Source organism: Choloepus didactylus, chromosome 9 (genome assembly GCF_015220235.1).
Source record: "Choloepus didactylus isolate mChoDid1 chromosome 9, mChoDid1.pri, whole genome shotgun sequence".
NCBI lineage: Eukaryota > Metazoa > Chordata > Mammalia > Pilosa > Megalonychidae > Choloepus > Choloepus didactylus.
In genome coordinates this window covers 130,821,217-130,848,591 of record NC_051315.1, presented here as the reverse complement: position 1 = coordinate 130,848,591, position 27,375 = coordinate 130,821,217, and the positions used below count along the sequence as shown (strand labels likewise).

At 41.3% G+C, this 27,375-nt stretch overlaps 1 protein-coding gene across 1 annotated transcript in view; it reads right to left on the bottom strand.

Moving 5' to 3' along the window:
- RBM44 (RNA binding motif protein 44) overlaps nucleotides 1-7,076 on the bottom strand; it is an 80,006-nt gene extending 72,930 nt beyond the window's left edge. The window contains exon 1 of the mRNA XM_037850188.1: nucleotides 7,037-7,076. The gene's annotated coding sequence lies outside the window, so the exon portion shown is untranslated. The remainder of the gene's footprint in view (nucleotides 1-7,036) is intronic.
- Nucleotides 7,077-27,375: the final 20,299 nt, after the last annotated feature.

The following is a 27,375-nucleotide window of genomic DNA, read 5'->3' as shown; positions in this document are numbered from 1 at the left end:
AAAACTGCCAACCAATAATTCTATATCCAGCAAAACTGTCCTTCAAAAATGAGGAAGTGTTTAAAATATTTACAGATAAACACTGAGAGAGTTCGCGAACAGGACACCTGCTCTACAAGAAACACTAAACAGAGTGCTACAGACAGGAAAAGACAGGAGAGAGAGGTTTGGAGAAGAGCATAGAAATAAAGATTAGCAGTAAGGGTAACTAAAAGGGTAAAAAGAAAGAAAAAAAAGGAAGCGCTAAGGTATATTCAGTAAATGGAGCTAGAGCAACCAGATTTTTGCTAGGGAAAAAAAAATGCCTGGGCCCCTATCTCACACCAAGCACAATAACAAAACTGAGATGGATCATATTTCTGAGTGTTAAAATCAAATCTATAAAGTTTCTCAAAGAAAACATAGGAGAATATATTCATGACTTTAGGGTAGGCAAAGATTTCTTAGAATACAAAAAGCATTGATCAAAATGTCAATTAGGACTTCAGCAAAATTAAAAATACTTCTCATCAAAAGACACTGACAGAACAGTGAAAAGACAGGACAGACTGGAAGAAAACATTCACAATCCATAAATTCAACAGAGAACTCATATCCATATTATATAAAAAAAACTCCTACAGATAGAATTTTTTTAAAAAGGCAATCTAATTTTAAAAAGGAAAAAAAAACTGGGATATTCACTTCTCTCATACACACAAAAGGCATACAAATTTCTCTTAAGCATGTGAAAAAGTGCTCAACTTCATTAATCATCTGTGAAATGCAAATTTAAACCACTAAGATACCACTTCACGCTTACTAGAATGGCTAAAATAAAAAAAGACTGATATTGGCGAGGATGTGGAAACACTGGAACTCTTATGCATTGCTGGAGGGAACGTAAATTGTTAAAACCATTTTGGAAAACTGTCTGGCAGTTCCTAAAATTCATCATAGACCTCCCCTATTACCCAGCAATTACATTTCTGGTTTCAGGGATGAATACCCTTCTCTAGGGAAACATTCTTTAATATATTATTCAATAATGACTGAACCTCTGTTTATTAAGTCATGCAATAAGTGTTGAGGACAGAGCAGAGAGGTATTCAATCCTTGCTTTAAGAAGCATGGCAAGCACATGCAAGCAAGTAATTACCAAAAATGGAATGGGGGGTGGTGGGAAGGATGCACATAAATCTTACTACAGAGTACTTTCCTCTCAAACTTGCCTGACCCTAGAATCACTTGGAGCACTTGTTAAAAAATACAGATTATTCTGTAGCCTACATTGGGACCCCAAAACAACAAATACCCTAGAAAATTCCTATAATCTGGACAAAAGTGGTGACAATGTTAAATTTTACCTGAGCCTTGTGATCCTGAAAAATAGCAAAGGTTAAGAAATATTCCCCATCCCCTCTGCCACTTTGTATTCCAGAAAACAGCTTAATGCAAAGAACCACTGTACAGAGGAATAGAACTGACAGGATGTATATGCACATGTATGCAAATATTATGTGATTTATTATAGGAATTGGCTCACGCAACTGTGGGATGGGCAAGTCTGAATTCATCCAGTGAAGGTTTTGATGAATTCCCGAAGAGAAGCTGGCTCGTTGAAGTGCCAATTCATGTACATGAATGTTTATAGCAGCATTATTCTTAATAGCCAGAAAGTACAAACAATCCAAAAGTCCATCAACTGGTGAACAGATAAAGCAATGTGGTACATCTATACAATTCAATATTATTCAGCCATAAAAAGAATGAAGTTCTGTTACATGCTACAACATGGATGGAGCCTGAAAACATTATGCTAAGCGAAGTAAATCTGCCAGGCACAGAAGGACAAATATTGTAAGAATCAACTGATATGAAATGCCCAGAACAGGCAAATCTATACAGACAGAAAGTAGATTAGTAATTGCCTAGGGCTGGAGGCTGGAGCTGCACATATGATTGCCAATAGTCATTTTCATTCCTGTTCGGTCTATATGCATGCACACATTTTCAGCACTTCCATTAGGAAATGTATCACGTAGAGAAGTCTGTGATTCTCTGCTAGTTTCTGAACCAATTGGGAAATGCTGATTTAGACAAGGCCATCATCTGTCTCCACTGCTGCTACAGATGGCCAGGTGAGCATCCCTTGTTTCCCAGGGCTCACTGAATGGTTCATACATGGTCATTTTATGTTTTGTAGTTGGTAGGGCAGGAGTACTTGACACCAATATTAAAGCTAAATATGTAGGCTAGAGACATTTCTACATTTTCTTATGTCTGAATTTTATTACAATTTTTACAGCTGTATCTTCACTGTGCTTTTAAAATAATAATCATGATATGACTATAGTCATTTTACCCAGATCTGACTTTCTTTTTATTCTGTTCTTCCAGTCCTCATTCTCCAAACTACTTCTTCCAGTGTTTTCAATCCCAGGGAATGGGACCACCAAAACCAAACCAGAAATTGTAGGAAACCCCCTTGATACCTCTCTCATCCCTACTAGGTCTTGTCAATTTTAATCCCCAACACCACCTTGGTCAAATGACAACTGACTCTTGTATCTGGTCAGAATAATCTTGCCAAAATGCAGATCTCATACTTCACCCCGTTGCTTAAAACTCTTCAACAGATCAGTATTATTCTTAAGGTAAAGATTAAAAACCTAGTAAGGCAGCCCTGATCAAGATGGCAGTATATGAAGCTCCAGGGCTCTGTCCCCTACAGAAGTTTGGAACAACCATCAAAAACAGAAAGAAACATCTTTCTCTCAAAGTTCCAGAAATAAAGGAGCACACTAACAGGACAAGCACCAAATGAAAAAAGAGGCAACTTAAAAGTGGTAGGATCCCTAGGGCCCTGGCAGGCGCCTTCTCCCCTCACTGCTAAGCACAAGCTGGCCCATGCTCCCAGAGTAGGCCACTGGTCCCAGTACCAGAAGGAGCAGAGCAACCCTCGTGTACATACTGGGAGCATATATGTCTGGTCAGTTTGTTTGGTGACAGTCTGAAGGACAACATCAGGACACTCGTCAAAGGCTTGCTGTCCCAGAATCGGCCCTGCATGTATTCTACAGAACACTGTAGAACAGCCAAACTGCAATGGCCTGGGGCAAAGGTTTGCTGGCTGTGGGTCATATAAAGCAGTGCCCTGCACTTTAAGGAAACACTGTTTCCCAGGCAAGAGGGAACATATGGGTCCATATAAATAAGGGATATGTGCACATGCTCAGGACAAGACATATGTGCAGAAAGGATCCAGGAGGACACTATGCTTTAGTGTCCTATTCTTTTTTTTTTATTTGTGTTTCACTTAATTTTTTAAATGCAACTTTATTGAGATATACTGACACAACATATAATCCATCCAAAGCATATAATCAATGGCTCACAGTATCATCATATAGTTGTGCATTCATCACCACAATCAATTTTAGAACATTTTCATTACTCCAAAATAAAAAATAAGAATAAAAAAGAACACCCAAACCACCCCATATTCCTTATCCCCCTATTATTTATATATACATTTTGTCATTATTTTAATACTCATCTACCTATACACTGGGTAAAGGGAGTGTCAGTCACCAGGTTTTCACTATCAGATGGTCACATGATACAAGTTATATACTTATTAATTATCATCAAGAATCAAGTCTACTGGATTACTGTTCAACAGATTCAGGTATTTTCTTCTAGTCAAGCTATTCTTTAAACTCATTGTATGGGTAAGCTCTGAAGGGGAGCACTCACTCAGGCCAATCTGCAAAGACTGGGGAAAGCATTTCCTCTTCTTTTTTTTTTAAACGCAATTTTGTTGCGATATAGTCACATAACATACAATCCTTCAAAGTGTACAATCAGTGTTCACAGTATCATCACATAGTTGTGCATTTATCACGATCAATCTTTGAACATTTTCATTACTCCAAAAGATAAAATAAAAATTAAAATAAAAAAGAACACCCAAAACATTCCATTCTCCTCCTCCCCCCAATGCTGATTTACTTTTTTAAAAAATTAAATTCACTTTTAATGATATATATTCACATACCATACATTCACCTATGGTTTACAATCAACTGTTCACAGTACCATCATATAGTTATGCCTTCATCACCCCCATATATCTTTTACCCCTTTCCTTAGATCAGAAAGAATCAGAATAAGAAATAAAAGCAAAAAGAACACCCAAATCATCTCCCCCATCCCAACTTATTTTTCATTTAATTTTTGTCTCCATTTTTCTACTCATCCACCCATACACTGGATAAAGAAGGTGATCCTCAAGGCTTTCACAATCACACTGTCACCCCCTGTAAGCTACATTGTTATACAATCATCTTCAAGAGTCAAGGCTACTGGGTTGGAGTTTGATAATTTCAGGTATTTACTTCTAGCTATTCCAATACATTAAAACCTAAAAACTGTTATCCATATAGTACATAAGAGTGTCCACCAGAATGACCTCTTGACTCCATTTGAAATCTCTCAGCCACTGAAGCTTTATTTCGTTTCATTTCACAGCCCCCTTTTGGTCAAGAAGGTTTTGTTTTTGTTTTTGTTAACTCCTGGCATTCAAGGAAAGCTGTGTCATAACACTTCCTGCAAATAAGCTTAAGGGACAGATGCCAAATTTCAGCAAATAATACATTAAGATATCAAAATGTACAGGTTTCAACAAAAGATTATAAAACAGACAAAGAAATAGGAAGCAATGGCTCAGGCAAAGAGAAGATTAAAGCACTGAAACCATCAACAAGATGGACTAGACTTGGGATATACCAGATAAACACTTTTAAAAAAAAATGGTCCTATAGCACTACTTCCTTAGTTTGCTGTAGAGAATAAGTAACTTAAATTTTAAAAATGGTCCTAAATGTGTTCAAAGAACTAAAGGAAAATATGGACAAAGAACTAAAGGACATCAGGAAAATGACAGATGAACACAAAGACAGCATCAATAAATAGGGATTATGAAAAGGAACCAAACAAGAGCTGAAGACATCAGTAATAGAAGAAAAAAAAAAATATCCCCTACAGGGGTTCTTCCACAGATTGGAGGTGGCAGAAGAATGAGCAGTGATTTCAAAGATAAAGACAATTGAAATAATTCAGTCTGAGGAACAGAAAGGAAATGGGAGAAGGGTCAACAGAGATGGGGAATCTGTAGGACACCAACAAACATTTCAATATACACTGTGGGAGTTCCAGAAGAATTAAGAGAGAATGGGCCAGAGAAAACATTCAAAGATACAATGGCTGAACAAACACTTCCAAATTTGACTAAAGACATGACTATACACATCCAAGACACTCAACTAACTCTGAACAGGATAATCCCAAGTAGACCTACACCACAACATATTATAATCAAGCTGTCAAACGCCAAAGAGAGAATTCTGAAAGCTGTAAAAGAGAAGCAATGTGTCATGTACAAGGGAGTCTCAATAAGATTAAGTGCCCATTTCTCATCAGAAACCATCATGGAGGCAAGAAGGCAGTGGGAAGACATATTTAAAGTGCTGAAAGCAAAAAATTTTGAACCAAGAGTCCTATATCTGGCAAAATTGTTTTTCAAAAAGGAGGGGAAGATTAAGACATTTCCACCTAAACAATAGCTGAGGGAGTCCTTTACTACCAGGTGGGCCTGAAAGATGCATGGGAGTGGCTGAGACAGGAATGTATATGTTGTATATAAGTTTCCTCAATTAAAAGAAGGAAAAAAAAAAAAAGAGCAACTAAAGAGACAATGCACTTAAATGCAACATCTGAGCCTAGATGGGATCTAAGAATGGACACAAGGCTCCAAAGGAAATTAGAACATAATTAAAAAAAAACCAGACATATAGACTGTAAGCTTTATATCAATGTTAAATTTCTTAAACTTGAAAACTGGACTTATGATGGTTACATAAGTGAACATCCTTGTTCTCAGGAAATGTACACTGAGGTATAAAGTATTCAAGGAGCATGATGTATACAGCCTACTCTTAAATGTTCAGAAAACTGATAGACAAACACAGATGGATTGATAGAACGATACAGCAAAGGTAGACAAAATGCTGAAACTGGTGGATCTTGGGATCTGGGGGTACATTGGAGTTTTTGATGTGGGGCTTGTGTTATGTTTGCAACTAACCGGAAGTCTGAAACTATTTCAAGGCAAAGAGCTTAAAGAAAAAAATTTATATGAAAATATGAATTGAAAAAATAAAGAGCAAATTTTTTTTTTTAATAAAAGCTCTAGCATGGCTTACAGAACCCTACAGTGTCTGGGCCCTGCCTCATTCAACCCGGACACCCCCCTATTCCAGAAAACACCCGCCTTTCTTCATTTCCCGAACAAGTCGGGCCGTGGACACGCATTCTCTCTGCCTACCCCATCCATCCCTTTACTTCCTGTTCAATGCTCAGATCTCACCCCAAATATTCATTTCTTAGGGAAACCTCCCTAGCCGTTGGTCAGACTCCGAAACAGCCTACACCTCCGCGAAGCGTCCCATGAGGCTGGGGAACTCACTGCAGATCCAGCCTCCCTCTAGACAATGTTTCTGTCGCTGCTGCGACCTGTGTCCGACCGTTGCAAGGGCTCAGGAAATAGTTGCTTCAAGACTAAACACGAATTTCCACCTTCCCCAGGAAAATAACTACATTCACACGACAGGTCCCACCACTCGGCTCCAAGGAGCTTCGGAGGTCCACCTCGGCGCACGCGAGGAGAGGCCGCGGGAACTCGCTTGGAAGCGAATGTAAATGTGCCAGAATTGGGGGGTTCTGGAACGCCAAGCCCACCTGACCGAACCGCAAACCCTGCTGGGCCCCGCAGCCCCTCCGCAGACCAGGCTTCCCTCCTGGGACCTGCCGGAGGAGCCGACGGCCAATTTCGCCCCGCCGTTTGGAGGCGCCGCGCCCGCAGCCAGGACCGGGCCTCCGCGCCGACCGCCCCTGAAGGTCCTCTGCCGCCTACCCTCGGCGCCCGCCGCCCCGCACTGCCCCGCAGCCCCGCAGCCCCGCTCCGCTCGCCCCCGCGCGTCCGCCCCCGCCACACCTCGGAGCGCTTTGCCGCCACCACGCGTGAAGCGTCCGCTCCTCGCCAGCGCCTCAGCGAGAGAAACGCGCGTCCAGCCGCGAAGCCTGTCGGGTAACGGCCGCCGCCGGCCTGCCCACCGCTGGGCGGGGCGCACTCCCATTGGTCAGGGCGAACAGGGGCGGTGCCGTGGTTGGCCCGGGTGTGCGGTCTCGAAAAGCGCGGGAAGGTGCCCGAGGCCTTGGACTTCGAACTTGTGGCGCAAGAAGCCCGCGCTGGGGCGGCGCGGGTGGCGGATCCGCCAGCAGAGCCACGGGCAGAAGACCTTCCTGCTTCGCAGCCCGAGACCTTGGTCTGGACCGCGCGGCCGAGCAAAGCCACCGCATGAAAACGTAGGGAGGCGCCGCCCCTGCCAGCCGAGGCCAAATCACCGCCTCATGTCCGCGGGAACCTGGCCCGGCCACAGTGGCCAGAAAACCTTCTTAGGTCGTTTTCACGGTCATGAATTCCCCTTCTCGTGTTCAACACAACCGTGGCTCAGCCAGTCATCTCACAGTGTTTTTGAAATGCCCGTAGCCCAAGGAATAGGGTGAAGTGGATGAGACCTTGGGTGCAAAATCTGAGGGAGTGCTAAGAAACTCAGGAATCAAGATAAATGATATTTAAATGCATTTGGCTAAAAATCAAAATTAATGCAAAAAAAAATACAAGATGAACCAAATATCCAAATTCTAAATAAAGATAGGTTCATTAACAGTGCCCTGTGCAGCCAAAGTAGGGCTGGAGCAAAAAGGAAAATCAGGAAGGCTGATTTGGATATTTGGTGCATCTTGTTTTTTTTTTGCATTAATTTTGATTTTTTAGATGGTTGCATTGAAATATTTTTGATTACTGAGTTTTTGGGCACTCCCTTGTATTTTGGGTGCACTCCCAGCCTGATAGAGACCTTATTTTAACTTGCACAAAAAGAAACAATTTTGAAGGGATGCTGATAGTTTGGAGCTGCACATGGCTTTATTAATTTGTGTGAATATGAGCTTGGCTTTTAAAGAATAATGCGTGACCCTTTGGATAAATGGCAGATTGAAGAGGGGGACTATAAAGCTGTGTCTACACCCAAATTATCCCTCCAAAGGAGGCTGTAGGCCTCTGAAATGCACTGATGCACTCCATTCATTCATTCACCACTTATTCACCAGATTTTTAGGGGCCTACGGGGTCCCAGCTCCTGCGCTGGGCCCTGGGGGGCAGTGGCAAATGGCACAATGAACGGGGCATAGCCAAAGTCATCTTGATGTGACTTAAATTTCCTGCTGGTGGGTGAAAAGAGCAACCAAGCAGTGACATGCCAAAGCTGCTGACAAGATCCTGAAGTCTGACCTTTCCTATCAAGAAGGGTCCAGATTGAGGGTCATATTAGGCTGGACACTGTCCCCTGGGCTGGGCAAACAGCACCTGGAGCAGGGCCTCTTGTTCTGAGCCACAGTGACCTGGAAAGTGCCCATGAGATGACAGCCTTGATGAAAGACAGTGGAAAACCACATTATACTCTGAGCTCCTGGCCCTTCTCACAAAAGCCCCTCCAGTAGTTAGAATTTTTTGAAATTTCTTTCCTATGCTGAACAAAAGTCTGTCAACTGTAAATTGAACTGTTGGATCCATCTCTACTCTGTGGGTCCAACACAGAATCCGTGAAATCTTCGCTTCACAGCACTGAAGACAGGGGTCATGACAATCCTTCTGGATGACTATCGAGGGCAGGGAGTGGAGAGAAGCACATCTTGAGGGTGACAGAGATGGTGTTAAAAGGTAAGCTGTGCTGATTGTGATGATGTCGCTTACAGACAAGCTGCCGGGCAGGGCTGCCACGGTTGTCCATGGCAGGGAGGCCGGTGAAAGGTGGAAAGGATGAGCCACTTGAACAGAAGACACTCAGTCACACGTTATTGCAGGTGAAAACACATGCCTGTGTAGTGACCTCAGCCCCGTGTGACTGTGGGCTCCAGTGCCCTTGCTGTGCTGGCTGCCTTCCTCTGACCCTCTTTGAATTTGGGGGACACTGTCTCCAGATACTCCCTGTTCTAGTTTGCTAATGCTGCAGAATGCAAAACACCAGAGATGGGTCCAAGGCAACACATCAGTAATCAGGTACCTTCACTGGAGGATGGCCAATGGCGTCCGGAAAACCTCTGTTAGCTGGGAAGGCACGTGGCTGGCGTCTGCTCCAAAGTTCTGGTTTCAAAATGGCCTTCTCCAGGACGTTCCTCTCTAGCAAGCTTGCTCCTCTTCAAAAGGTCACTCACAGCTGCACTGAGTTCCTTCTCTTTGAGTCAGCTCATTTATATGGCTCCACTGATCAAGCCCCACCCTGAATGGGTGGGGCCATGCCTCCATGGGAGTATCTCATCAGAGTCATCACCCACAGCTGGGTGGGGCAAATTCCAAGCAAATCTAATCAGCACCAAAACGTCTGCCCCACAAGATTGCATCAAAGAATATGGCTTTTTTTTCTGGGGGACATAATACATTCAAACCGGCACACTCCCCAACAGCCTTGGAGGCAGAGGGACCCTTGCTTCTCTCAGTCTGGGTCCCCCATGTCTGTACACCAGGCCAGCCCTACCAGGTCTGGACTTAGGACATCGATTTGAGGTTTATGTTTTTTTTTTTTTATGTGAAATTTTACATTTCTATGAAATCCTCAATTATTTTGTGATGTACTTCAGTGTTTTTAGCAAGGAAATCTTACCCCATCTCACATGCAGAATAATAGTATTCACACAATGTTTTCTATTTGTTTTTTATGGTTTGATTTCTTACGTTTAATTTTTTTGCTTATATTTTAAACTAGTTTTAACGTTATTAAAGTCGTGTGTTTAATATAGAAAATGCAGAAAAATGTGCAGAAAAAGACAGACATCTCCTCCGATCCCACTTCTCACCGAGCCTCACTGTGGATGTTTTGGGGGAGTGGATGGGAACACGCTGCCATCTTCTCCACGTTGTCGGCATCGCCCATACACATATCCAGCTTCTGTACAGGAGCCGCTGGATTTTTATTCCACAGACATCTACTGAGTTCATGCTGTGTATCAGGCAGGCCCTGAGGGCAAAGCATAAGGAACATCTTCTCAAAGACCGTGCAGTCCAGCTGATGCCAGAGACGACTTAGCTGGGGCTAAATGTGTGGCTCAGACGCAGGTGGAAGAGCCCGGCATCTTCGGAGCAGTCTCAGGAATACGGAAGCCGCGCCTTGGGAACCCGAGGGAAATGCGGAAAAGACAGCGGAAAGGCGGCAGGCTCGCTGGTGAGCCAGGCGGGCCACCCCATCGCAGGGCCGTGTGTGTCCTTGACCTTTCTAACCTGCCTAAAATACCTGCAGGAGGCCACGCACTGCTCCCATCCCATCCGCATTCAAGATTATCTAGGCTAGGCGCAATGTTGGTTTTTTTTCCCTTCCAGAGGAATGTTAGAATAATTAGAATACTTTTTTGAGACTATCCTCAAAGAAATCTTAAAAGTGATTTTCTTAGGAAATGAATTAAATCTATACATTTTGGAGAAAACTACATCTTTTTTTTTTTTTTTTATAATTGACAGAAATATTGTATTATGCTTTCTTTTTTTTTTTTTTTAATCATCATTTTATTGAGATATATTCACATACCACGCAGTCATACAAAACAAATTGTACTTTCGATTGTTTACAGTACCATTACATAGTTGTACATTCATCACCTAAATCAATCCCTGACACCTTCATTAGCACACACACAAAAATAACGAGAATAATAATTAGAGTGAAAAAGAGCAATTGAAGTAAAAAAGAACACTGGGTACCTTTGTCTGTTTGTTTCCTTCCCCTACTTTTCTACACATCCATCCATAAACTAGACAAAGTGGAGTTTGGTCCTTATGGCTTTCCCAATCCCATTGTCACCCCTCATAAGCTACATTTTTATACAACTGTCTTCGAGATTCATGGGTTCTGGGTTGTAGTTTAATAGTATCAGGTATCCACCACCAGCTACCCCAATTCTTTAGAACCTAAAAAAGGTTGTCTAAAGTGTGCGTAAGAGTGCCCACCAGAGTGATCTCTCGGCTCGTTTTGGAATCTCTCTGCCACTGAAGCTTATTTCATTTCATTTCACATCCCCCTTTTGGTCAAGAAGATGTTCTCCATCCCACGATGCCGGGTCTACATTCCTCCCCGGGAGTCATATTCCACGTTGCCAGGGAGATTCACTTCCCTGGGTGTCTGATCCCACGTAGGGGGGAGGGCAGTGATTTCACCTTTCAAGTTGGCTTAGCCAGAGAGAGAGGGCCACATCTGAGCAACAAAGAGGCATTCAGGAGGAGACTCTTAGGCACAAATACAGGGAGGCCTAGCCTCTCCTTTGCAGCAACCGTCTTCCCAAGGGTAAAACCTATGGTAGAGGGCTCAACCCATCAAACCACCAGTCCCCTATGTCTGTGGTCATGTTAGCAACCATGGAGGTGGGGTAGGCGAATACCCCTACATTCTCCACAGGCTCCTCAAGGGGGCACTACATCTTTTTTTTTTTTTTCCTTGTTTGTCTTTTTTCTTTTTTTTTTTTTTAACTTTCCCTTCTTTTTTAAATCAACTGTATGAAAAAAAAAGTTAAAAAGAAAACAAACATACAATAAAAGAACATTTCAAAGAGACCATAACAAGGGAGTAAGAAAAAGACAACTAACCTAAGATAACTGCTTAACTTCCAACATGTTCCTACTTTACCCCAAGAAAGTTACATAATATAGCAACATTTCAGTGAACTTGTTCCTACTACATCCATCAGAAACCAACAGACCATAGTCATTTCTGGGCATCCCCAGAACGTTAAATAGCTTATCTGTTCTTCTTGGATTATTGTTCCCCCTTCCTTAATTGCTCTCTACTGCTAGTTCCCCTACATTCTACATTATAAACCATTTGTTTTACGTTTTTCAAAGTTCACATTAGTGGTAGCATATAATATTTCTCTTTTTGTGCCTGGCTTATTTCGCTCAGCATTATGTCTTCAAGGTTCATCCATGTTGTCATATGTTTCACCAGCTCGTTCCTTCTTACTGCCGCGTAGTATTCCATCGTGTGTATATACCACATTTTATTTATCCACTCATCTGTTGAAGGACATTTGGGTTGTTTCCATCTCTTGGCAATTGTGAATAATGCTGCTATGAACATTGGCGTGCAGATATCTGTTCGTGTCACTGCTTTCCGATCTTCCGGGTATATACCGAGAAGTGCAATTGCTGGATCGAATGGTAGCTCTATATCTAGTTTTCTAAGGAACCGCCAGACTGACTTCCAGAGTGGCTGAACCATTATACAGTCCCACCAACAATGAATAAGAGTTCCAATTTCTCCACATCCCCTCCAGCATTTGTAGTTTCCTGTTTGTTTAATGGCAGCCATTCTAACCGGTGTTAGATGATATCTCATTGTGGTCTTAATTTGCATCTCTCTAATAGCTAGTGAAGCTGAACATTTTTTCATGTGTTTCTTGGCCATTTGTATTTCCTTTTCAGAGAACTGTCTTTTCATATCTTTTGCCCATTTTATAATTGGGCTGTCTGTACTATTGTCATTGAGTTGTAGGATTTCTTTGTATATGCAAGATATCAGTCTTTTGTCAGATACATGGTTTCCAAAAATTTTTTCCCATTGAGTTGGCTGCCTCTTTACCTTTTTGAGAAATTCCTTTGAGGTGCAGAAACTTCTAAGCTTGAGGAGTTCCCATTTATCTATTTTCTCTTTTGTTGCTTGTGCTTTGGGTGTAAAGTCTAGGAAGTGGCCTCCTAATACAAGGTCTTGAAGATGTTTTCCTACATTATCTTCTAGGAGTTTTATGGTACTTTCTTTTATATTGAGATCTTTGGTCCATTTTGAGTTAATTTTTGTGTAGGGGGTGAGGTAGGGGTCCTCTTTCATTCTTTTGGATATGGATATCCAACTCTCTCAGCCCCATTTGTTGAAAAGACCATTATGGCTCAGTTCGGTGACTTTGGGGGCCTTATCAAAGATCAGTCGGCCATAGATCTGAGGGTCTATCTCTGAATTCTCAATTTGATTCCATTGATCTATATGTCTATCTTTGTGCCAGTACCATGCTGTTTTGGCAACTGTGGCTTTATAATAAGCTTCAAAATCAGGGAGTGTAAGTCCTCCCACTTCGTTTTTCTTTTTTAGAGTGTCTTTAGCAATTCGAGGCATCTTCCCTTTCCAAATAAATTTGATAACTAGCTTTTCCAAGTCTGCAAAGTAGGTTGTTGGAATTTTGATTGGGATTGCATTGAATCTGTAGATGAGTTTGGGTAGAATTGACATCTTAATGACATTTAGCCTTCCTATCCATGAACATGGAATATTTTTCCATCTTTTAAGGTCCCCTTCTATTTCTTTTAGTAGAGTTATGTAGTTTTCTTTGTATAGGTCTTTTACATCTTTGGTTAAGTTTATTCCTAGGTACTTGATTTTTTTAGTTGCTATTGAAAATGGTATCTTTTTCTTGAGTGTCTCTTCAGTTTGTTCATTTCTAGCGTATAGAAACATTACTGACTTATGTGCATTAATCTTGTATCCCGCTACTTTGCTAAATTTGTTTATTAGCTCTAGTAGGTGTATCGTTGATTTCTCAGGGTTTTCTAGATATAAGATCATATCATCTGCAAACAATGAGAGTTTTACTTCTTCTTTTCCAATTTGGATGCCTTTTATTTCTTTGTCTTGCCGGATTGCCCTGGCTAGCACTTCCAGCACAATGTTGAAGAACAGTGGTGACAGCGGGCATCCTTGTCTTGTTCCTGATCTTAGAGGGAAGGCTTTCAGTCTCTCACCATTGAGTACTATGCTGGCTGTGGGTTTTTCATATATGCTCTTTATCATGTTGAGGAAGTTTCCTTCAATTCCTACCTTTTGAAGTGTTTTTATCAAAAACGGATGTTGGATTTTGTCAAATGCTTTTTCAGCATCTATTGAGATGATCAATTGATTTTTCCCTTTTGAATTTTTAATGTGTTGTAATACATTGATTGTTTTTCTTATGTTGAACCATCCTTGCATGGCTGGAATGAACCCCACTTGGTCATGGTGTATGATTTTTTTAATGTGTCTTTGGATTCGATTTGCAAGTATTTTGTTGAGGATTTTTGCATCTATATTCATTAGGGAGATTGGCCGGTAGTTTTCCTTTTTTGTAGCATCTTTGCCTGGTTTTGGTATTAGATTGACGTTAGCTTCATAAAATGAGTTAGGTAGTGTTCCATTTTTTTCAATGTTTTTAAAGAGTTTGAGTAAGATTGGTGTCAGTTCTTTCTGGAAAGTTTGGTAGAATTCCCCTGTGAAGCCATCTGGCCCTGGGCATTTATTTGTGGGAAGATTTTTGATGACTGATTGGATCTCTTTGCTTGTGATGGGTTGGTTGAGGTCTTCTATTTCTTCTCTGGTCAGTCTAGGTTGTTCCTATGTTTCCAGGAAATTGTCCATTTCTTCTACATTATCCAGTTTGTTGCCATACAGTTGTTCATAATATCCTCTTATAATTTTTTTAATTTCTTCAGGATCTGCAGTTATGTCACCTTTTTCATTCATTATTTTGTTTATATGGGTCTTCTCTCCTTTTGGTTTTGTCAGTCTAGCTAGGGGCTTGTCAATCTTGTTGATCTTCTCAAAGAACCAACTTTTGGTGATATTTATCCTCTCTATTGTTTTTTTGTTCTCTATGTCATTTATTTCTGCTTTAATCCTTGTTATTTCTTTTCTTGTACTTGGTTTAGGATTGGTTTGCTGTTCATTTTCTAGCTTCTTCAGTTGATCCATTAGTTCTTTGATTTTGGCTCTTTCTTCCTTTTTAATATATGCGTTTAGTGCTATAAATTTCCCCCTTAGCACTGCTTTTGCTGCATCCCATAGGTTTTGGTATGTTGTGTTCTCATTTTCATTCGTCTCTATATATTTAGCAATTTCTCTTGCTATTTCTTCTTTAACCCACTGATTGTTTAGGAGTGTGTTGTTTAACCTCCAGGTATTTGTGAATTTTCTAAGTCTCTGATGGTTATTGACTTCTAATTGTATTCCATTGTGGTCAGAGAATGTGCTTTGAATAATTTCAATCTTTTTAAATTTATTGAGGCTTGTTTTATGTCCCAGCATATGATCTATTCTGGAGAAAGTTCCGTGAGCACTAGAAAAGTATGTGTATCCTGGTGATTTGGGATGTAATGTCCTGTATATGTCTGTTAAATCTAATTCATTTATCAGATTGTTTAGGTTTTCAATTTCCTTATTGGTCTTCTGTCTGGTTGATCTATCTATAGGAGAGAGTGATGTGTTGAAGTCTCCCACAATTATTGTGGAAACATCAATTGCTTCCTTTAGTTTTGCCAGTGTTTCTCTCATGTATTTTGTGGCACCTTGATTGGGTGCATAGACATTTACGATTGTTATTTCTTCGTGCTGAAGTGCCCCTTTTATTAGTATGTAGTGGCCTTCTTTGTCTCTCAAAACATCCCTGCATTTGAAGTCTATTTTATCTGAGATTAATATTGCTACACCTGCTTTCTTTTGGCTGTAGCTTGCATGAAATATTTTTTTCCATCCTTTCACTTTCAGTTTCTTTGTGTCCTTGTGTCTAAGATGAGTCTCTTGTATGCAACATATTGATGGTTCATTTTTTTTGATCCATTCTGCGAATCTATATCTTTTAATTGGGGAGTTTAATCCATTTACATTCAACGTTAAAACCGTGAAGGCATTTCTTGAATCGGCCATCTTATCCTTTGGTTTATGCTTGCCATATTTTTCCCTCTCTCTATTAATATCCTTTATTGTACCCATACCGAATCTCTTTAGTACTGAACCTTTCTCCAAGTCTCTCTGTCCTGTCTTTGTTTCTCTGTCTGTATGGCTCCCTTTAGTATCTCCAGTAGGGCAGGTCTCTTGTTAGCAAATTCTCTCAGCATTTGTTTGTCTGTGAAAAATTTAAGCTCTCCCTCAAATTTGAAGGAGAGCTTTGCTGGATAAAGTATTCTTGGCTGGAAATTCCTCTCACTCAGAATTTTAAATATATCGTGCCACTGCCTTCTTGCCTCCATGGTGGCTGCTGAGTAGTCACTACTTAGTCTTATGCTGTTTCCTTTGTATGTGGTGAATTGCTTTTCTCTTGCTGCTTTCAGAACTTGCTCCTTCTCTTCTATGTTTGACAGTGTGATCAGTATATGTCTCGGAGTGGGTTTATTTGGATTTATTCTATTTGGAGTTCGCTGAGCATTTATGATTTGTGTATTTATGTTGTTTAGAAGATTTGGGAAGTTTTCCCCAACAATTTCTTTGAATACTCTTCCTAGACCTTTACCCTTTTCTTCCCCTTCTGGGACACCAATGAGTCTTATATTCGGACGTTTCATATTATCTATCATATCCCTGAGGTCCATTTCGAGTTTTTCAATTTTTTTCCCCATTCTTTCTTTTATGCTTTCATTTTCCATTCTGTCATCTTCGAGGTCACTGATTCGTTGTTCAACTTCCTCTAGTCTTGTACTATGAGTGTCCAGAATCTTTTTAATTTGGTCAACAGTTTCTTTAATTTCCATAAGATCATCCATTTTTTTATTTAGTCTTGCAATGTCTTCTTTATGCTCTTCTAGGGTCTTCTTGATTTCCTTCATATCCCGTACTATGGTCTCATTGTTCATCTTTAGTTCTTTGAGTAGCTGCTCTAGGTGCTGTGTCTCTTCTGGTCTTTTGATTTGGGTGCTTGGGCTTGGGTTATCCATATCATCTGGTTTTTTCATATGCTTTATAATTTTCTGTTGTTTTTGGCCTCGTGGCATTTGCTGAACTTGATAGGGTTCTTTTAGGGTTTGTAGACCTATTGAAGTCCTTATCTCTAATTTATCAGATCTACAGCTTCGTGGAGTACACTTTCTCTAACTAACCAGCAGGTGGCGTCCACGAGCCACCTGTTCTCCACAAGCCAGTTCTCCCCTGCTTAGCCTTTTTGGTGAGTGGGGGAGTGAGTCTTGTTGGGCCCAATTGGTGTACCAAGCTTGCGTGTGTAGTTGGTGTTGCCTGCCCTGTATGTGGGGCATGTTTCTGGGCAGTCGGGGAGGGGGGGGTGGCTCTAACAATCAAATCTCCCTGGTGATCCTAGAGTTTTAAAGCTGCTGCAATAGTCTAATCCTTCAGTTCAGTCCTGCCACAGTTTGTCTCTGCCACTGACCCACAAGTCTTTGGTATTGGCATATGGCTCCTGAGACTTGCAAGTGGGCCCCTCTTCCAGGCTGTGCACCCCGGGTCCTCTGTTGAGGGATGACTGTGCTATGTCACAGGTGAGTGCCGTCCCCCCAGGGCAGTTCTGGGCTGCTGGGCTGTGTAGGGAGGCTCCCAGTCTGCTCAAATGATGGCTGAATGGGGCTTTGTTAATTCACACTGCTCCACCTTCCCAGCTCTGGGACATTCACCTGAGGGTGCAGGGAAGGCTAATGTCCACGCCCAGTTTTGTGGTGTGTGCCTGTTATTTGAAGCACTTCCGTCACACTGGGTTGTCTGGGGCAGCTCTGGGCTATGGGGCTGGCGATGGGCAGGAGTGTTTCCTGTCCACCAGGATGGTGGCTGTGAGCGGACACCCCCCTTTTCTTGGGAAGTTGTGTTGTTTAGTGAATTTTCTCAGCCACTGGATTATTGCCTTTTGTCTCAGAGCTCTCTTAGTTCTGCTCTTGACTTGACGTGACTTGACGTGCCCAAATTGCAATTCTTTGAAGCTTTCTGTATTGGGCTTCTTAGAGTAATTGTTTTAGAAAAAGAAAAAAGGATTTAAAAAAAAAAAAAAACAAAAAAAAAACGGCCCTCCTCAGAGATCTAATGGGTTATTGAAATGCTAATAGACAAAGCAACCAGGGCCATTAAGGAAAGGTCCACAGGGCAGAGAGATCAGCTTTGCTTCGGGATTTGCATATGCGCCTCAAGGCCTGAGCTCCGCCCTTCCCCTTTCTGTGTTCACCAGAACTCCAAAAATCCTCTGCTTTTATTTTGGAGTTTTTCGTGTTGTTTTTTTTCTATGCCTGTCTCCTCTCTGCTGGGCTGGCTGCTCTCAGAGTCTCTGGTGTCTGGTCTCAGTCTATCTATGGTTGGAGTTTGAATCAGTAGAATGAGTTTCCGATAAGAGCAGCCACTGCAGTTCTCCCTTCTCCTTCCTGGAGCTGACGGCCCCTCCTCCCCCGGGACTGAGCCTGGCAGGGAGGGGCGCGGGTCCCCTGGCCGCAAAAACTTACAGATTTCGCTGATCTCAGCAGTTCCACGTTTTCATGAGTGTTGTATGAAGTATGCCCAAAGACAGATTGCTCTGTGGTGTCCAGTCCACGCAGTTCCTGGCTTTTTACCTACTTTCCTGGAGGAGTAACTAAAACTTACAGCTCACCAGTCTGCCCTGCCTGTGCTTTTCCGTATTATCGAAAACTACATCTTTATGATATTTATTACCAGTTTGCAGGCTACTTTTTTTCAAACCTTTTCTATCTCTTAGCAGAATGTATAGATTTCCTAATATAGGTCCTTAGATTTCTTGTTAAGGTCGTTAATATTTTTTATTTTTGAGGAGATTGCTTTTTGGTTTGTTTTGCTATCATGAATGAGATTTTACTCCATTGTCTAATTCTAACTATTCAGTTTTGATACATGGGAAGGCTATTGATTTCTGTATATTAATTATAGATCCTAATCTTTTAAGGAATTCTCATTAAACTCAATATGGTGTCAACAGATGGATTCTGTTCAAATGATTTTTTTCCTGTGTACCAATATAACATTCTAATGTGTTTATTTCATTGTTTCATGCAGACCACAGAAGTTCCAATAATATATGTGTGTATATATATGTGTGTGTGTATATATATATACACACACACATATATATAGTATTTGGTAATTAAATGGAGGTGCTTATGATTTTTAAAATTATAATTATTTATCTAGTTAAAAATAAGTATGAACAAACTTTTAGATTTAAAACAAAGAAGTACTACTGATTCACAATCAAGTGGAGCCCCAGAAGATAACACTATGACCAGAGCAATAAAGGAAAAAGACTGGAAGAAGAAATGTTGCAAATTTCATGAGGAAGTGTTCTGGGAGGAGCAAAATGCAAAAACTGTTGTGTTAAAACATGTCTGTAGATAACAAGATGCACAAGATAATCGAGATATTTTGAGGCAAATACGTATGTAAAAATATGTCCGCAAATTCTTTGATGTTCTTCTCCTCAAGAAGGGAAGCTTAATTGCCTTACCTTGAATGTTGAAGCAATGGGATGCCACCAGCAAGGTTAGGTTCTCAGAAGACAGCCCTGCCCACCTTGGGTTCTCTCCCTCTCCCGGCTCTCTCCCTCTGGAGGAAGTTGGCTGCCACCTCCCGAGTCGAGACTCCCTGGGCCAGAACCACCAGCAAACCCCTCCCAGACTCCTGACCCACAGATGCCGTGTGAGTTAAGAAATGTTTGCTGTTTCAGGCTAGCAGGTTATGGGGTAATTTGTTACACAGCAATAGGAAACTAACACACAGTGAATTGATAAGACATTTCTTCTTAATAGTCCGAATAGGATCAACAAAATTAGTCACCTGGATAAAGAATTAAACACCCAATAAAAAAAATTTTAAGTGATATTTTGCAGGATCTGAGCTTGTAACTGTTGGCCAGCTATAAAATGGCTTGGATTCTTGCCCATAAAAGAAAAACATTTTTAAATGGAGATGGAAATTTTGTTAGAAAATTACGAGGGATACACTTAAAGATATTTCATAAAAAGTAAAAAATCTGCAGTTAAGCCACCTGTACAATTGCTCATATAATGCAAAACCTTCCTAACAGTCCCAAAGAGTGACTGTTTCAAAATTGGAAAAATTGCAAGTGTTTTTCTTTAACTTTAGAGAAATCATTTGATATAAAAAAAATTACGTTGGGTACATTTTGTTTCAAAGGACTTCCAAATTTACAAAGGAATATCAATTGACAGCCTAAAAGATTGAACTTGTGACCTCTGTATATTTCAAAGAAGAATTTTAGCTGGATTTGAAAAAATTAGTTTCTTTCACGATCGATGGCAGTCTGGATATACAGAGTCAAAAATCTGGATTTACAAGAAACGGATGACCCCTTTATTGCTTTGTTTCCCCTTCATTGCTTTGACACATACTGAAAATATTTGTTCTGAGTTTCCTGAAGCAGTCTCTATGAAAAGGTTCATGATACAGTTGTTCAAATCATTCAGTATATGCATGAAAATGTTGTCAAGCTCTGCCAGTTAGTTTATGAAATGGTTGAAATAGAAAACAGTAAATGACAATGATTTAATGATCTTATGTTCTTTGCTCATTGTTTAAGTCGTGAAGGATTTTTACAGATTTACTGTGCTCTTAACTTCAATTTTCTTGAAACAAAAGAAAGATCAGATATTCAATAATCAAGATTTAAAAAATGGCAGCGTGATTTGTGTTTTCTCATGTCACATCACCTATGAGCAAGCTAAATCTGAAGCTCCAAGAGGAGAAAATGCTTATTTGTGACTGATCTAAGTAGGTACAGGAGTTTGTGTTACATTCTATTACTTCATAGTGGAATAATAATGATTTCTACACATGAATCCATATGGAGAAGATTTTAATTGTAATCAACAGCCTCATATAAATTAGTTACAAAAACTACAAGAAAAATTTTAAAAATGCTTTGTTGATATGGATAGATTTTGAGTTGCTTTTCAATGTATGCAATATCTCTTTGAATTCAATGATAATAATCCAGAATCAACATAGAGTTGATACATTTACTTAACTTGGACAGATAAAATTTTGAAACTGATTTCTTTGTGCTTCAAAGTCAAATCAATTCTTCCAAAAAAGGTGACTCAGTTGTCAGTGCAGGTGTTACAGGAAAGTGATGTTTTTGTACTGGATTTGATTACTGGAAAACTTTAAAGCATGTTTGGAACAACTCAGGGATGTGAATCTAGTTTTTCATCAATACATTTTATGACATCTAAGGAAGATCAAGTATTCCCCATGAAAATTTAGTATCTAAATTGAAATGTGCTGTAATTATTAACTATATACCAGATTTGAAGAATTAGTGTGAAAAAAGAATGTAAACTATCTCATTAATATTTTAAAAATGTTTATTACATGGTGAAATGATAATATTTTGGATATATTATTAAAATTAATTTCACCTGTTTCTTTTTATTTTTTTAATGTGGCTACTAGAAATTTTTAAATTAGCCACATGGCTCATATTATGTTTCTGTTGGACATACTGTGTTTCTATTGGACAGCACTACTACAAACTTTCAAATGTCACCTACTCCATGAAGCCTTCCCTGACTACCCAGTAAAGCAGCAGTCTACCCTGCTCTACTCCCGACCACACACACACCAGCTCATTCTCTATCCCATTGCCTGGTTTCAGCTTTTTCATAGCACTTTTCACCATCTGAAATGTTATTTACTTTTTATTTGCCAGTCTATTGTCTACATTCCCTGCTAGAATAAAACTGCTGTATCCCTAATGCTTGAATAGGGACTTGATCAATATTTAGTGAGTTATAATGCACTCCAGAGAGGACTTCTTCCAGAAAATGTGGAAGTCTTACTTGATAAAATGATCACACACACACAAACATACACACACACACACACACACACACACACACTAGGTGTTTAAGAATAAAAACAACAATATTAAATATATTTTTAAAATCACAGTAAAGACAAGACATCTGCTTCTAACAAAAAAGAGATCTGGAGACATTAAAAACCTGCTCTGGCAGTTCTACCCTCCCCTGACTCAGCTTCTTCAGTTGTCTATACTGCTGCAGCTCCCTTTTCAGATCTGCTAAATCAGATTTTCCCATGTATTTTCTTTTCAAACATGCCCTTACTGCTGTCGTATTTTGTCAAATGCTTTTTCAGCATCTATTGAGATGATCATTTGATTTTCCCTTTTGATTTGTTAATGTGTTGTAATACATTGATTGATTTTCTTATATTGAACCATCCTTGCATGCCTGGAATGAACCCCACTTGGTCATGGTGTATGATTTTTTTAATGTGTCTTTGGATTCGATTTGCAAGTATTTTGTTGAGGATTTTTGCATCTGTATTCATTAGGGAGATTGGCCGGTAGTTTTCCTTTTTTGTAGCATCTTTGCCTGGTTTTGGTATTAGATTGATGTTAGCTTCATAAAATGAGTTAGGTAGTGTTCCATTTTCTTCAATGTTTTGAAAGAGTTTGAGCAAGATTGGTGTCAGTTCTTTCTGGAAAGTTTGATAGAATTCCCCTGTGAAGCCATCTGGCCCTGGGCATTTATTTGTGGGAAGATTTTTGATGACTGATTAGATCTCTTTGCTTGTGATGGGTTGGATGAGGTCTTCTGTTTCTTCTCTGGTCAGTCTAGGTTGTTCATATGTTTCCAGGAAATTGTTCGTTTCCTCTACATTATCCAGTTTGTTGCCATACAGTTGTTCATAGTATCCTCTTATAATTTTTTTAATTTCTTCGGGCTCTGCAGTTATGTCACCTTTTTCATTCATTATTTTGTTTATATGGGTCTTCTCTCTTTTTGATTTTGTCAGTCTAGCTAGGGGCTTCTAGCTTCTCAAAGAACCAACTTTTGGTGATATTTATCCTCTCTATTGTTTTTTCGTTCTCTATTGCATTTATTTCGGCTTTAATCCTTGTTATTTCTTTTCTTCTACTTGGTTTAGGATTGGTTTGCTGTTCATTTCCTAGCTTCTTCAGTTGATCCATTAGTTCTTTGATTTTGGCTCTTTCTTCCTTTTTAATATATGCATTTAGTGCTATAAATTTCCCCATCAGTACCTCTTTTGCTGCATCCCATAGGTTTTGGTATGTTATGTTCTCATTTTCATTCGTCTCTATATATTTAGCAATTTCTCTTGCTATTTCTACTGCTGTCGTATTAACACATTTGTACTTGGCATTCTCCCTTGTTTTACTTTGCATAACGCTAAATTTTAACCTTGCTAACTTTATGCAATCTTGGTATTTAGGGCAGTTTTTTCGGTGTCTGATCCTTTATTTTTGGGGGGATGAACGGGAGAAGCCAGACAACTTCTCTTTTTACATTACCCCACAGACTGCCCATGTGGTTCATGGGAGAAGGGAGCAACAATTGTTTTGTTCTTTTAAGGCATCCATGATGGTTAAGTTCATATGTCAACTTGGCTAGGTTATGCTGCAGGCAAGCACTATTCTGATTGTTACTGTGAGTGTATTTCATAGATGGATTCGTATCTATAGTCATTTGATTGCGTCTACAGCTAATTGCATCTGCAATCAACAAAGGAGATTGCCGTCAGCAATGAGGGGAGTCCCCTTATCCAATCAGTTGGAGGTCTTAAAGCCAGCACTGGGGTTTTCAACAGTAAGAAAGAATTTCTGCCTGTGTTTCAGCCAGCTTCACCTGGGGGAATACAGATTTGCCGGACTTCAGCCTTATCTTTATCAGCGTTTCTAGTTTGCGACTTGCTCTACAGGGTTTGGTCTTGCCAGCCCCTTGGTTGCATGAGCCTAGACCTCATGATAAATTTGTTTCTCTGGAGAATCCCAAGATAGATCTGAATCAAATTATACCTAGATTTTAAAAAGATAGTGGATTTAAATTTTTGATATGGAAATATTAAGCCACATTATCTTAAAACCATGGTTGATGAAGAATGACTGCGCTGAGTATCTACAAAATTCCAGCCTGGCTAAGAAAATCCCGGGAAGCAGTGACATTGTGGCCACGTTTCCCTGGGGCTACATGCCAGTGGCTGGGCTAACAAGGATGAGGGAAGTCCAGGCAGGGAGAACTCAGCACACCTGGACTGGTGGTGGGGAAATGATTTATTCCAAGCCATGGTGAGTCAGGTAGGGGTGCTGTGGTGGGGGGCCAAGATTGGGGGGGGACTCACGAGTGCCATGGTGATGGTGGGCCCAAAGGCCAGGGTAAGGGAGAAACACCGAAGGGGACCTCTTCCCTCAGTGTTGCTGCCTTCCACATCCCAGCACAGTGAAGGGACCTCTTGGCATTTAGGTTAATATCAAGCTTTACAAAGTCCTAGTTCAGTATGACTGCCACCAGCTGTTGTGTTCTTGGGGGGCAGTTGACAAGGGAGACTAATCCAGCCAGGTTAATGCAACTTTGCTCAGGAAGAGTGGGGGCTGCTTAGCATTCAGCGAGCCCGGGATCCGGGCAGGAGCCCTCCAGCAAGTGGTAACCATGATGTTCTGCCAAGAGGGGAAGGGGGCAGGGCTAAGGAGTTGGGGAGCAGCCATAAAAGGAGACACACAGCAGCGAGCAGACAGGCAGTGGCCTCGAGAGATGTGGCTGCAGACACTGGAGAGCTAGCTGGGGACCACCTCCTGGAGACTCATGGGCACAAGGGCAGAGCCAGCTGCCTGCTGAGCTGCGCTCCTCTAAATCCCCATGTATCCTGGACACTGGGGATCTGGGGCTCCCTAAGTGTAGCCGCAGGGAGCTGGGCAGGTCAGTAGATATCACCTGTTACCTTCACACACCAAGATGGTCTTGTGGACACCAGGGGCCACATCTGGACCGCAGGTTAGAGAGGCACTTTCTAAAAAATTGTCAACAGTAACTTTGGATTCTCTAGTTTATATTATCTAAAAATTAATATGGACTATTAAGGTGGGAAATAACAGGTCTCTGCAGTTCTGAACTGCATTTGATTGATGTTGCCCATCCCGATGTCTTTTGAGTGTCTATGTCGTATGTGTCATTCCGTTTTGAGAAATGAGAACTATTTGCAAGAAACCAACAGTAGGGATCCTGGTCCAGGTTTTCAAATGCCTCTTTTCTCCTCTCAATCTTCTAATTCAGGTAACAGCAGTGGTTCTTGATGGGGAGCACATTTGCAACCCCTTCTCTCCCCCATCCCCGGGACTATTTGGAAATGCCTGGAGACATTTTTGGTTGCAGTGGTGGGGTGGGCAGCTCCTGGTATCCAGTGGGTAGAGGCCAGGGAAGCCGCTCGACGTCCTTTGATGCACAGACCCTCACCTCAAAGAACCATCCGGCCCCAGAGGTCCATAGCGCCGAGGTTGAGAACACCGGGTTACAGGGATAAAAAGAGCCAGAACAATTCCCAATAGCTCCATTAGGAAGTTTTAATTTATGAAGCAAATTTAAAAACTATATCCTTTTTTTGCTTTGGATTAGTGAGTATGGCAGATTGAGTTATGCACCCCAGAAAATAAAAACAACATGCTCTTAATCTTAACCCAAATTCCCGTGAGTATGAACTCACTGTCAAGAGGAACTTTTGAAGATCTTATTTTTAGTCCAGGTGTGACCAGCTGAATCAGGATGGATTTAATCCTATTACCGGAGCCTTACAGAGAGAAAGCCATGGGGAGGAGCTGGAAGCTGGGGGTCAACAGCACCTGGTCAAGAAAGGGGAAGACGTTGCCATGTGATGGGAAAGCCAAGGAAGCCAAGGACGCTACTAGGCCCCGGGAGGAAGTGTGCCTTCCAGCCTACGAAACCCCGAGCCGATACATTCCTGTTGCAAAAGTCAGCCCACGGTGTGTATTTGTCATAGCAGTTGGGATACTAAGGCTGGACGTGTGTGTAATACTGGTTTCCTGTTTGGGTCAGGATCCGCGAGAGAGGGGGCGACTTAAGGTGTGCCTTCCTCAGAGCCGCTGTTCTGGAAAACACCCCTTCCTGGTGCAGCTGAGGCCACTGTGAACCGTGGCTGTGCAGCTGTGTGACCACAGGCCAGCCACGGAGCCACCCGGGGCTCTGTTCCCTCATCTGTAATATGGGTTTCACAGTAGCATCTATCTCATAGGATGCAGCGGGAATTAAATGAATGAAAATATGCAGAAGTGTTAGACTAGTCCCCGACGTAAGTACTATATAATTGTTTGCTACTATAATTATTTGCGACTTAAATGGATGCATAGGTGCAGCGTGCCTGTATTCCAGGATACTAAAGCAAGTGTTTCCTCTTTGTGGCTGGCAGATTATTATCAGCGGAGGGGGCTGGGGGGGGGCATTGCAGGGTGCAGGGTCTCCCTCCCTGGTTCCGCTGTGCTTCCTTCCATCTCCTCGTTCACTCTGTCCGCGGTGTGTGAAGCTGGTCACCCAGTGGCACCCACCCTCCAGCAAATTCTACACCCCCATCCTGGCCCATAGTCTCCTGCTTGCCAGCCTCAGCCCAGGGAACCCAGGCCACTTCTCTGTCATCCCGTGTCTTTGAAGCTCAGCCTTGGGGAAGGGGAGGGAGCCACTTCCAAGTCTGTCCGTCCTTGCTTGGGCTTTCTCAGCAGCCCGAGGGCCCCCTCTGGAACGCATTTTCATTCCTTCTTAATGGTTAACCTCTGGTTACAGATTAATCTATCTTGGTATTAAGATTTTCCTGTTCAAACTGGATGGTTCCTGTCTCTGACCAGACCCTGACTGATACAATTGCATTTTTTTAAAGAACTTGGATCTCTTCTCTCTTACTGAACAGAGTTTTAAACTTAAGAGAAATCTCTTAAAATAAAATCATTCTGAGACTTGTTCTGACAAATCCTAGGTCAACAGAAAGCCATACTGCTGCAAAGAGTAGGTGCTCTCTCGGGCCCAGTGCAGGGGTGATTCCTGTATAAAAGCTCTGGTTTTGAATGAAAGCAGCTAAGCTGCAACACCGACAGGGGGTTAGCAGCTGGATGACTTTACCCACCAGAGTAACCGAAGAGGAGGAGGAGATCCGAAGTAACGAACTTCTCTCTACATTACCTACTCCAGACCAATGGGATGCTGGAGACTGCACTCGCGCTGCCTCTACAGTAGGACATGGGAAGTGTTTTCTTAATTATTTACACTCAACCCCGTGGGCCCCGGGCCCCAGGCCCCAGGCTCAGTGAGCAACACTACACACAGTTTTGGATGAAACCGTGTTGGCTTGCACCTGCTACTATCCTGAAAAGCTGGCTTGCTTAACCAGCCATGTTTGAAACACAAAATAAACAACTAGCAATTAAAAATTAGCAAAAGCATGCACTTTTAACTGGCCAAACTCTCTCTACCTCTGTCCTTGAAGATATGGCAATAGCTTCTACTTTGGTCTCCTTTTTGAAGAAAGTTCACTTTCTGTTCCAAGTGCAATGATTCTGTGAATGTACCTTTTTCTTAAACAGAGAAAGAAAAATGAATAGAATTTATATGCTTATAAAATCCAAAGATGACCCAAAATATATACAGTAATACATATGAAATCAGTTAAATGAAGATCTTCTTTCTCCAGGGGAAAAAATAAAAACCACATTGCTAAA